This window comes from Rhinolophus sinicus, chromosome 12 (assembly GCF_057876585.1).
Source record: "Rhinolophus sinicus isolate RSI-liver-muscle chromosome 12, RSI-T2T, whole genome shotgun sequence".
Lineage (NCBI taxonomy): Eukaryota > Metazoa > Chordata > Mammalia > Chiroptera > Rhinolophidae > Rhinolophus > Rhinolophus sinicus.
The window spans coordinates 17,683,864-17,695,851 of record NC_142512.1 but is presented as its reverse complement, the minus strand read 5'-3'; the positions used below and the strand labels follow the sequence as shown (position 1 = coordinate 17,695,851).

The 11,988-nt window shown below is 39.7% G+C and overlaps 1 pseudogene; it reads left to right on the top strand.

Annotated features, from left to right (window-relative positions):
• Positions 1 to 6,994: 6,994 nt before the first annotated feature.
• On the top strand, positions 6,995 to 11,988 carry LOC109439140 (putative olfactory receptor 3A4 pseudogene; annotated as a pseudogene).

The following is an 11,988-nucleotide window of genomic DNA, read 5'->3' as shown; positions in this document are numbered from 1 at the left end:
TTGAGTTGGAAGGTTTCGCCCTCTGATTTCATGCTTTCCTATCTTTGCTCAAACTTGTTTATTTTATCTGGAATGTCCTCTCACTAACTCTAAGTGCCCAAATCCTTTATGACTCAACTGAAATGTTTCTCTTCTGTAAAAGGTTTCCTGATGCCGCTCCGTCTCAAACTACTCTCCATTACCTCCTGCCGCACTTACATTTTATACTTCACAGCACTTATCTCTGCTAATCTCTTGCGTGGTCATTTCTTTAAAGAGCCCCTGACCCCCACTGCTCCTCTAACCGCTCTACATGGCTTCAGGACAGATTTATGGCTGACTCAGCTTTGCATTCTCAATGCCTGTCTTCACACTTTGCATACAGTAGGTGCTCAATATTTCTGACACAAGTAAATGGATGAACGTGGCAACAAAGACCATAAGATCAACAAGTTTTCTCTGAAAGGAGGATATCAGATTGGGCTTATAGGAGTTGGGAAATGTTTTCTGGATGAGCTGGAATTTATGCAAGACAATGAAAGAGTGATATGATTTGAGGGAGGTGTAAGTCTGAGTAAAAGGCCCAGAAGGACTGCTGTAGGAAGCTCTGCTCCCTTCGTCCACATGGGGCATTGGGAACTGTTAAGACAATAGGTCAAATAATCCATTCACTGATATATGTCGTTTTTTGAAAACAGCTCAAAGGAATTTGGCAACTAGGCAGGGTAACCCCTATGAATAACTAAATCTAGGCAAGAAGATTACACTCCACAGAGATGCCATGTAACCCTCACTGTACAGAGGTGAAGCATACTTATCACCACCAAGATTCTAGGATGACCACCTATCATCTAAGAGGTCCATCATGGTGACCTGAACTGAAGATGTTCCCCTAGATCACCACTGGGGGTTCAGAATGAGCCCCAGGATGCCTTTGCTGAGTGTTCATGGCTCCCTGCTCTGACATTCAAATTAAACCCTTTACATGTCTGATGATGAAAACTCAATTAGGCCTTTAGATGCAGGGGTCTGGCCCAAGGTTGCTACCTGAGGAATGGGTCTAGCAGGAAGGTTGGATTTGATGATTGCCCTCATAGTCACTCTAATAAAAACGGGAAGTAGGCTTCATCCAAGAAAGAGAAGTGTCGGCAAAGTGGCCTGGCATAGGAGGGTCCCAGCTCTTTCTCTCACTTGCTGTGTTACCCTGAGCTGGACTCTTTTCCTACTGAATCCTGTGTGAGCTAGGAAGTTTGACTCACTTGATAACAATTCAAGTTCCTTCTCTATTATTGGGGAGCAGAGGGGGACCTTGGAGGTTACTTACCTTGTTACAGGTACAGAAGCCAGAAAGGTTTCTGGTGAAGGAAAGGGAAGAGGGTGCGGCACTGTGCGGCCCTAGCCCCAGAAAGCAAGGAAGGCCCATATATAAGCAAATGAGGGGCAGAGATGAGATCATCTCTGTTGTGAAGCACTGCAGTGCCATCACCTAGGGACCTCGAAAATTAGCCCTCTCGGAAGGGTTGGGGTTTGGGGAGCCACATACTGGTAAACAACCCAAGCCTTTAATGAACCCAATAATAATGCTTCCCAACTTTGTGATGCTTTTGATTTCCTCAGAAAGGCCTCACGTCCAACTCCTTCCTGCACTTCTTATGTTGGTTCCATAGGGGTGACTAGGGGATGTTATTAATCCCACTTATCTCACAAGGACAGTGCAATCCAGAGTTTACCCATCTTCCCAAAGCCACCCATGGAGCGAATGGCGGAGCTGGGACTCGACCAGAGTGCAGACTAAGTGCTTTGCTTTCCCAGATTCATGGCCCAAAGAGGGCTCCGCGCAGAGAGCAGCCGACCCCTAGGTTTGCCTTGACCTGGGGATGTGGAGAGGCACAAGAAAGGAGGCAAAGGAAAGAACTCAGTTTTCTAATGAGTCCTCAGGAATACAATGCTTCCCCCCTCAAGACTTTGTTAGTGGGGGCCACTGGGATTGCATCTTGGGGGGTCCCATAATAATTCTGCCTAGAGTTTTCTTTTTTTGTAATGTCTTTGTCTGGTTTTGGGTTCAGAGTAATAGTGGCCTTGTAAAATGAGCTGGGAGACTTCCGTCTTTCTGGATTTTTTGGAATAGTTAGAGGAGAATAGGTGTCCATTCTTTGTTTGAATGTTTGGTAAAATTCACCTGTGAAGCCATCTGGTCCAGGACTTTCGTTTGTTGGGAGTCCATAATGATTCTGAAAGTGGCAATAGAAGGAGTGGGTTGTGAGGAGGGACAAGTCCCCCAGGGATGTCACCTCCCCACTCTGATATCCTAGGCCAGAAACTTAGAAGTTGAGGGTCCTAGAGATGAGATTAATGAACAGAGAAGGTGGGGAGGTTGTCTAGCCTTCCCTCAGTGTCCTACTCTCTGATTGAACAGTGGTTGCCCACTGTCATGGAGACCTTGCATTTCCTTAGCTGTAGGCCCCCCAGCTCCTTATACTTTGCCAGAGCAGCCTGGTGCAATATGAAAAGTGTAGACGTGGTATATAGTCAGATTCACTTTCCCAATTATTAATGTGTGACTTAGGACCAGAATCTGAACTCCTCTAGCCTTCAGTTTCCTCGTCTGTGAGATGAGAACAATATCTCTGACCACACAGGGTTAGTCTGAGAATTATATAAAATAACATGCTGTTGTACTTGGTAGGGGATCAGCAAATAATAAAAAAAAATAGCCATCATTTATATTTCAGTGCACGATCTTACTTAATCCTCCCAATAACTTTGACATAGCTTCATTATTTGCCGTATTTTGCAGAGGAGGAAACTGAGGCTCTGAGAGGTTAGTAACTTGCCTGATATTGTACATCTAGGATATAGAAGAGCTGGAACTCAAACCCCATCATGTGGTTTTAACACTTTTCTATAAGACATTCCATCCTCTCTTCTTTCAACTGCTTCAAAAAGCAATTGCTGCCACCTCAGACATCCCTGTGACTGTCTCTGCCATCAAGACATACTCTGATGTGCCAGCCTTTTTCAGCTCCTTTTCATGGTCAACCATAGATGCCTCCACCTACAGGATATTAGCTAATTGGGAAAGAGTTAGTGGGCATATTTTCACTTTCAGATGCTTGCCATCCATCTTACAATGTGCCTGGTATCTGTCATGCAGTGGAGGAGGCTGGGGCTCCACACCCAAATCAGCCCCGTCCTTAGCTCCGGACATAATTCTACCTAAAATCTGCTACCATCTACTGTATGACTTGTTGTCTCAATAAGCTGCTTCTGCCTGCCCTATAAGGCATCATGACATATTTTAAATGTTTGGTAATTAAAACCAAGTCATATTTGAGCAAAATTAGAGAAATGAACCAAATGAACAAGTTAGAGGAAATAATGTAGAAATTTGATGTGTGACATCAATGGCTAACAAAGCAGTAGGAAAAGAATAGGCCTTTCAAGGAACAATGCTAGGGCAATCGGGTGTTCATAGAGAAAAAAAATGACACAATCTGTCTTTCTCACTCCATGCATAAAAATCAGTTTCAGGTGGATGAGCTACTTACACAAAAGAGTAAAAATATAAAACCTTAAACATAGTCTATGGAATATCTTTATGATCTTCTAGGGGCTCAGTCATTCTTATAGAAGTCCAAAAAGCATTAACCATAAAAAAAAAAAAAGACTGAGAAATTTGCCTACATTAAAATTTAAAACCTCTATTCATCAGAGGACAATGATTTTTAAGTGAAAACACAGCTACAAATTGGAAGAGATTTGCAGCACATATAGCTATTCTGAAGTACCCAAATATATAAAAAACTTCCACAACTAATAAGAAAAACACAAGGGAGCCTATAGAAAATCAGCAAAAGATGTGAACAGGGATTTCACAGAAGAGGAAACACAAGTGGCCAGTGAATTCAGGAAAGGAAGCTCAGTCCTGTTTATAGTGTAATAAATGCAAATTAATACCACACTGGAGATACCATTTTACACTCACTACATTATTCTAACTGAAGAAATGAGATAATAGCAAGTTTTGATGAGACTATAGAGCAACAAAAATTCTTATACGCTGCTGGTAAGACCATAAAATGGTACAAGCACTTTAGAAAACAATTTGCTTTTATCCTTTAAATCTGAAGATGTACAAATTCCATTCCTAATTGGAGACCATAAAGAAATTCTTGCATGCGTGCACCAGGAGATGTGTACAAGAGTGTTCACAGAAGCAAAATACCTTCAAACAGAAAATAAATGATAAGTTATGGTTTATTCATACCACGCAATGCTATACAACCCTAAAACATAAATGATCATTACAGGCAGTAATACAGGAGAATCACACAAAAATAATGTTGAGTGAAATAAACAAGTCATAGAACAATAACTATTGCATGATTCCATTTATATAAAGACCAAATGCATACAAAACAATATGCTGTTTAGAAAATAATATAGCTGGAATAAAAGGATTTTAAAAGGATGTTCTTTTCCAGAATAGTATTATCTGAGTGAGGAGACAGAGGCATAGGATTAAGGAGGAACACACAGCGGTCTTCAAAGGCAATGGAATATTTTATTTCATAAGCTGTGTAGTAGGTAGGATATTGTCTGTATTATTCTTTTTTTAAGTCAGGTTTGTTAGGTATAATTTACAAACAGTAAAATTCACCCTTTGCAGGTGTACAGTTCTAGGAGTTTTGACCAATGTACACAGCTGTATACACCACCACCGTCACGATATAGACTCTTTCTGTCACTCTCAAAAGCTCCTTCACGTTCCTTTGTAGTCAATCCTACTCACCCACCCTGTTCCCCTAGAAACCACTGATGTGTTCTCTATTACCATAGCTTTGTGTTTTTGAGAATGTCTTAAAACGTTAATCACAGAGCCTTTGCGGGGATTTTTTGCATAAAAAGAGCTGTAAACAAATATTGAATTCATTTAATGATATGCATGCTGAAGTATTTAGGGGGAGGTGCACTGATGTCTACAATTTTATTGGAAACGCATGAAAGAATAAGATGGAGTGATAGAGGGATCGGTGGATAAATATGTGGCAAAACAAGTGCAGTGAATTATATGGTGAAATCCAGATGATAGACACGTGGATGTTCACTGTGTAACTACTTGAACTTTACTGTATGTTTGAAAAATTTTACAATAAAATATTAGGGAAAAACAGCCTATCAAGAGATAGAAGACCTGGCCAAATACCTTGCTATCACATATACCAGTCTTCATAATCTTTGAAATCAAGTCTAGGAATCTGTTCTAAATATAGAAGAGTTGTATGTCTAAGGGGAGATTTTAAGTAACTTATCAGTAAGGGAGTAATCAAGAAAAGTTTATATTCACTACTTCTTTATTGAAACTCTCTTCCTTGAACCCACTGTGAGTCTGGAGATGGGACTAAGAGGCAATGGCACCAGAAGATGACCTTCCCTCTGATATTCTACCCATTGTCCTTGGACTTGGGCATGTCAGCTCGCTCCACCCTCTTCCAGGGGGCTCTACCATCCCTCATGCAAATTGGCCCCAGCGACACTCTCCCACCACTGCCGTATCTGTCTCAGTTTGAAGGTGAAGTAACTTTCATTCTCAAGCAGAGAACACCACAGCATATACAATTTTGTTATATTAATGTTTTATATATACAAATGCATTGAAAATAAAGCTAATGGGCAAAGTTATTAATCAAATGAAAAATAAGCAAAAAAGAGAGACGTTGTAGATGTTTTTCAGCTTTGTTGAAAGCTGAAGTCTGAGCACTGAAAGGTCATTCTGCTGAGTAAAATCTGTATCACAATCATCTGTAAGTAAATATGATGTAACCATCATCATCACCGTCAACATCCTCCTCCTCATATGTCCCAATAGGAATAAAATGGTCTAAAAACTGAAGAAAATTTGCTCCGTTCCTACTAGCTGATCTTTATGACGTGAGAGCTTTGAATTGCCACATATTTATGTAAGGAACATTTTTCCTTTTCCTTCATAGTTAACTGAGTTAAAATACCTCTGTTAACAACAAGTCAAGTGGCCTTGAAGCCATTTAAAACTTCCCCTCAGAATGATATAAGCAAAGGATATGGAGGATATAGGTGGGGGATATGAAGAATACATGTTTCCCCTGTCCCTTGAAAATATCAGTACTACCAGAGGGTAAGGGGTGGGGGGAGATGAGGGTAAGGGGGATCAAATATATGGTGATGGAAGGAGAACTGACTCTGGGTGGTGAACACACAATGGGATTTATAGATGATGTAATACAGAATTGGACACCTGAAACCTATGTACTTTTACTAACAATTGTCACCCCAATAAATTAAAAAAAATAAATTATTAAAAATTAAAAAAAAAAAGAAAATATCAGTAATGAAGTTATTTGTACCTGTGTCATGATGTAACAGGAATCTAGTCTTGCGAATGTAGAGTATCAATGGATGGGACCAGATCCTTGCACAAATTGGGGGTAGAAATTACTCAGTACATAGGTCAAAAATCAGAGATGCAGAAACTTGGTTGCATTATTATTTATAATAATGGAAAATTAGAAGCGCAATACCCAATGGTTAAGAAAATTTTGGCACATGCAACCTATAGACTATTAGAAAATTATTTCAAAAATTTGAAGAATAATACGCTATATGAAGCTCAAAATATAAAGATAATTTTTAAAAGCTGAAAATAAAATGTATGGCCCTGGCACCATCTGTAGGCTTGGAGTTTTCTTCTTGGAAGTGTGGACTCCGAAAAACAATCTGTCCCCTTAAATTTCAAATGTTACACGTGTTCTCCTTTCTATGGCAGTTCATCTATCTCTGAGTCTGTCCAGTGCCACTGTGCTTACAGATGAAGAGTCATATTTATTATGTCTCAGCCTTTAACTGTCCTCACATTACATTTTGTGTTCTTACATCCTGGCGCTCTCCTGGACATGGTTGCTATCAAGATCTCACTCTCCTTTCACCACCACTGGTATCTTCTAGCTTTGCTCTGTTCTGCTGCTGGAGGAAGAGAACCATGGATCTGGGGGTCTCAGGAAAAAAAAGTCATCACTGATTGTGTCCTGCTGGGCCTAACAGAGACTCCAGCCCATCCTTTTCACCATTTCCTTCTCTCTTAGGTAGCTACTGTAGGTGGCAATTTCAGCATTCTGGCTGCCATCCTCGTCGAACCCAAATTCCACAACCCCACGTACTTCTTTCTGGGGAACTTGTTCCTGCTGGATGTCAGCTACATTGTGTCTCTGTCCCTGACATGCTGAGGCCTTTTCTGTCCAATAAGAACAGCATTCCCGTTAGAGCCTGCCTCTCACAGCTCTTGTTCTTCCCCCTCCTGGCTGGGGTGGATTTGCTTTCTGCTGACTGTCATGGCCTGTGACCACTCTCTGTCCATCTGCCAACCCTCACCCACAGCACCCATATGAGCTGGGGAATCCAGCAAGCCCTGGCATTTACGTCAGGTGCCTTTTCCTTTGCCAGTGCATTGACTCAAACTGTTGCCTTATCTGCTCTTAAATTCTGTGTTCCCAATGTGATCCATCATTTTCGTTGTGACCTCCCACAGCTTTTCCAGCTCTTCAACTCAATGATCAGTTGCTCTTTGTAGCAACAGCTTTGTGGATGTGGCCCGTTTGGGCCTCATCACAGTGTCCTGTGCACATGTGGCAGCTGCAGTCCTGCAAATCTGCTCTGCTGAGAGCAACAAGAAAGCCCTCTCTGCATGTGGCTCCCACCTCACCATGGTCGACACCTTCTACGGGACAGATGTCTTCAGCTATGCTATTTCCCCGAAAATAAGACCTAACCGGACAATCAGCTCTAATGCATCTTTAGGAGCAAACATTAATATAAGACCCGGCCTTATATTATTTATATTATATTATATTATATTATATTATATTATATTATATTATATTATATTATATTATATTATATTATATTATATTATGACCTGGTCTTATATTATAGTAAAATAAGATCAGGTCTTATATTAATTTTTGCTCCAAAAGACACATTAGAGCTGATTGTCTGGCTAGGTCTTATTTTCGGGGAAACACAGTAATGAGACTGGGCTCGGTGGAGGCTTCAGACCAGGACAAAGACATTGGTGTCCTCACACTGTCACCAGCCCCATGCTGAACCCACTTATCTGCAACCTCCTGAACCTCAATGTGCAGGGCGCCTTGTGGTGGGTGCTCAGGGGAGATCGCCCCTCTAGTGACATCCCTTCCTCTGGCCTTAGAGAACATCATGGCTCCACTTATTGCCTTCATGAGGTATTGTGATTAGTGCAAGTGGGGTGTGGATATGATGACATGGGGTCAGAGACTGGCTTAGGAAGGAAAGTCGATAAAAATTATAATAGCTGGCATTTATATCATGATTACTATAGGCATTGTTCTAAGTGACTGACATCTAAGTCATATAATCCTCATAAGAACTCCATGAGGAACCTACAAATTTACAAATTACAGTTCAGGAAATCGAATCTCAGAGTGGCTAAGTAACTTGCCCAAAGTCACACAGCTGATGAACATCAGAGCTGGGATTTGAACCTAGGCAGCCTACATTTTTAACTACCATGTTTCCCTGAAAATAAGACCTAACAGGAACATAAGCCCTTGCATGATTTTTCAGGATGACATCCCTTGAACATAAGCCCTGGTGCGTCTTTTGAAGCAAAAATTAATATAAGACCCGGTCTTACTTTTGGGGAAATACGGTACTCTCAAAAGTTAAATTATTTCAAGGATGAAGGGTGTGTGTAAGGTGGAGTGGGGCAATGGGCAATGAAGAGAAAAAAAGAAAAAGAAGGTCAGTGTAATAGAAAAAAAAACCTAATACAATGAAAATATGAATCAAGAAGTTTTTGTTCCTTTAACAAATTCACAGTTTGTTCCAGAGCAGCTAGTAGAGGTTGAGGGAATTATTGGATGCCAAAGTCTTCCATCTGACCACATCATCTGCCTGGCCCTTTTAGTCATTTGAGTTTGTCATTCCTGATCTAGACATTTGATGTTCTAGTTTTGGGGACATTTGGCACTATTGAGAAAGGTTTTACATCTACTGTATGCTTATTTTCTAGAATTTTCTAATTCTATCTGAACTCTAAACTCACAATACAGGAAATTTCTACCAACACATAAAATATATTCAAGTAATACTAATGGGATGAATCCGTGTCTTGTTTTAAGGAACAGGTTTACAGTAACATAAATAATCAGTCCATCATTCTAAAATCAACCAATTTAATTCACCATGTCCGCTGACTAAACATGAAAAACATTAGGTCATCTCAATAGATTCAGAAAAAGCACTTGACACAATTCAACATTCATTTGTGAGGAAAACTCACAGGAAATTAGGAATAGAAGGTAAGTTTAACAGCTTGATAAAGGATATCTACAAAGAAATTAGAGCTCTTTGTAATCATAGTTAATGGAGAAAGACTGAATGTATTCCCACTAAGATCAGGAGCAAAGCAAAGATGTTGGTATTCACCTCTTCTCTTTAACATCGCGTTGGAGGTTCTAGCCAGCAGAGTAAGGCAAGAAAAGTAAAAGTCACACAGATTCAAAAGAGGAGGGTGTTAAAACTGTCTTTATTGATGATGATATGAATAATGTTGAAAATCTCAAGCAATCTACAAGAAGCTACTAGAACTATGAAGTGAATTTAGTAAAATTAGACTATATAAGATCAATACAGAGTATAGAAAAATCAATCGTATTTCAATATAATAAAAAAGGAAAATTGATATTAAAACAATACCATTTACAATACATTACAAAACATGAAATAGGGATAAATTTAACAATATATGTGTAAGACCTATACACTGAAAACTATAAGACATTGATGAGAGAAATATAGAAAGAGAAATGTCATGTTCATGGACCAGAAGACTCAATATTATTCCCCTCCCAACTATGATTCAAGCGGTTATTCTCAGTCTAATTGTGTAGGACACAGCTCTCTGGCCCGTGCTGGTATTATGAGCCTTGTGCTCTACCCATCTGAGACAGTCAGTCCCCGGGCCATTGGTGGATGCTCACAGCAGCTCACGGCAGCTCACAGCAGCTCTCACCATTGTTCATGATCTTAGCTGTTGTGGGCACAGCTCATTGGCCCATGTGGGAATTGAACCGGCAACCTTGGTGTTAGGAGCACGGTGCTCCAACCACCTGAGACACCGGGCCGCCCTCAATATTATTAATATGTTAATTCTTCCAAATTAATATATATAGATATTGACATATGTTTTATAGATATTAGCAAGCTGATTCTAAATTTTTTATGAGCAAACAAAGGATCTAGAATAGCCAAAATAATTTTGAAAAACAATAATGAATTTGGGTGACTTAAGCTACCTGATTTCAAGACTTACTATTAAACTACAATAATCAAGACAGTGTGCATTAGTATAAGAATAAACATATAGACCAATGGAATAGAATAGAGTCCAGAAGTAGACCCACAATTATAAGGTCAATTGATTTTTGTCAAAGCCACCAAGTTAATTCAATAGAAAAAGGATAATCTTTTTAACACATGATGCTGAAACAACTGTACCTTTATTTGGAAAAAAAATCCTCAACTCTTATCTTGCACCATATTAAAAAAAATAATTCAAAATGGGTCATAGATTTAAGTGTAAAAGTTAAAACTATAAAACTTCTTTTAAAAAATGGGAAAAAATCTTTGAATACGACAAAGTGATGGAGGAAGTAATCAAGAGGACATGACAATTAAAGTTATATCTTAGTAACCTAACTTTTTAAAGATATAGATACCGTAAAAATTCCAATGTGAAAAGTTAATGAGAAAAAGTACCAGAATCAGCTCATATAGGGCACACCCTGAGCTCTACCACAGACCCACCCTCTGGCCTTGGCAAGTCATCTAAGTAAGCCTCCTGGATCTTATTTTTCCCATCTATAATATGGTGACTATATCTTTGTTCCTTTCTCAGAGACATTAGAAGCCTGGAGTGTTGTCATAAATCTAATGTTTCTTTAATAGTCTAAAATACTAGGCAGATGAGAAAAACCCTTAAGGAGTATGGTTGTTTGTCTGCCTTGGGCTTCTTGTACAATCCCTGGGGAAAGGGGATAATTTTTAGGGCCTCTAGGTGCTTGTTAGCTCCCAAATGGAGAAAGCACCAAGACAGACTCTCTTGGCTCTGGCATTACTCCCTTTATAAGCCTTTTGGAGAAAAGCCACCTTGAGTCAGCATAATATTCACTCCTCTTCTCTACGAGAAACCCCACCCAAGAACTCTACCCAGCGTGCTCACAGAAAGGTAAGTTCCCCCCCATGAGCCTCCCCACTGCTGTCGGAAGATCACTCGTGATCTTCATGTGGCCTTTCCCTTGTTATAGGAGAATAAAGGATTGGGTGGCACTTGGATTGAGGGAGTGGTAGTGAAATATAATGGTGAGGTTTGCCACTCACATTGACTGAAAGAATGACGGACAGAGCTGGCAAATGGAAAAATAGAGGGAAGTCAGAAGGGAACTGATTGGGGTAAAGAGCAGGGCAAATGAAGTGAGTCTGGGGAGAGCCAAGGCAGCTATTTAAATTGATCTGGGTAGAGGAATCGATATTTACAGAATCTTATACCTCTAATAAACCCAGAGATAATGCAGTACAGGCTTTCATGTTACAGGTAGATCGATAGAAAGAAAGAATAATGGCAAAGGTTTTGGGAGCCAGCAGGAGTTGGGAGAAAAGAACAAGTTCTCCATTTAGAACAAACTCTGACATGTGAATTTAAATAAGGTAACTTTTTTTGAGCTTCACTTTTCTCATTTGTAAAATGATTACCTATCTTCAAGGATTTTTGTAAAATTTAAATAGAATAACATATAATGGAGCGAAATGGAGTTAATTTAAATTTTTAAAATACCTGAGGAAAGTTTATATTCAACCAAACATTAGCTTTTTGTATCCTTCCTTATTTCTTTCCTTCCTTTCATCTTTTTCCCCCTTTTCTCCAGGTTCCAAAGCTAG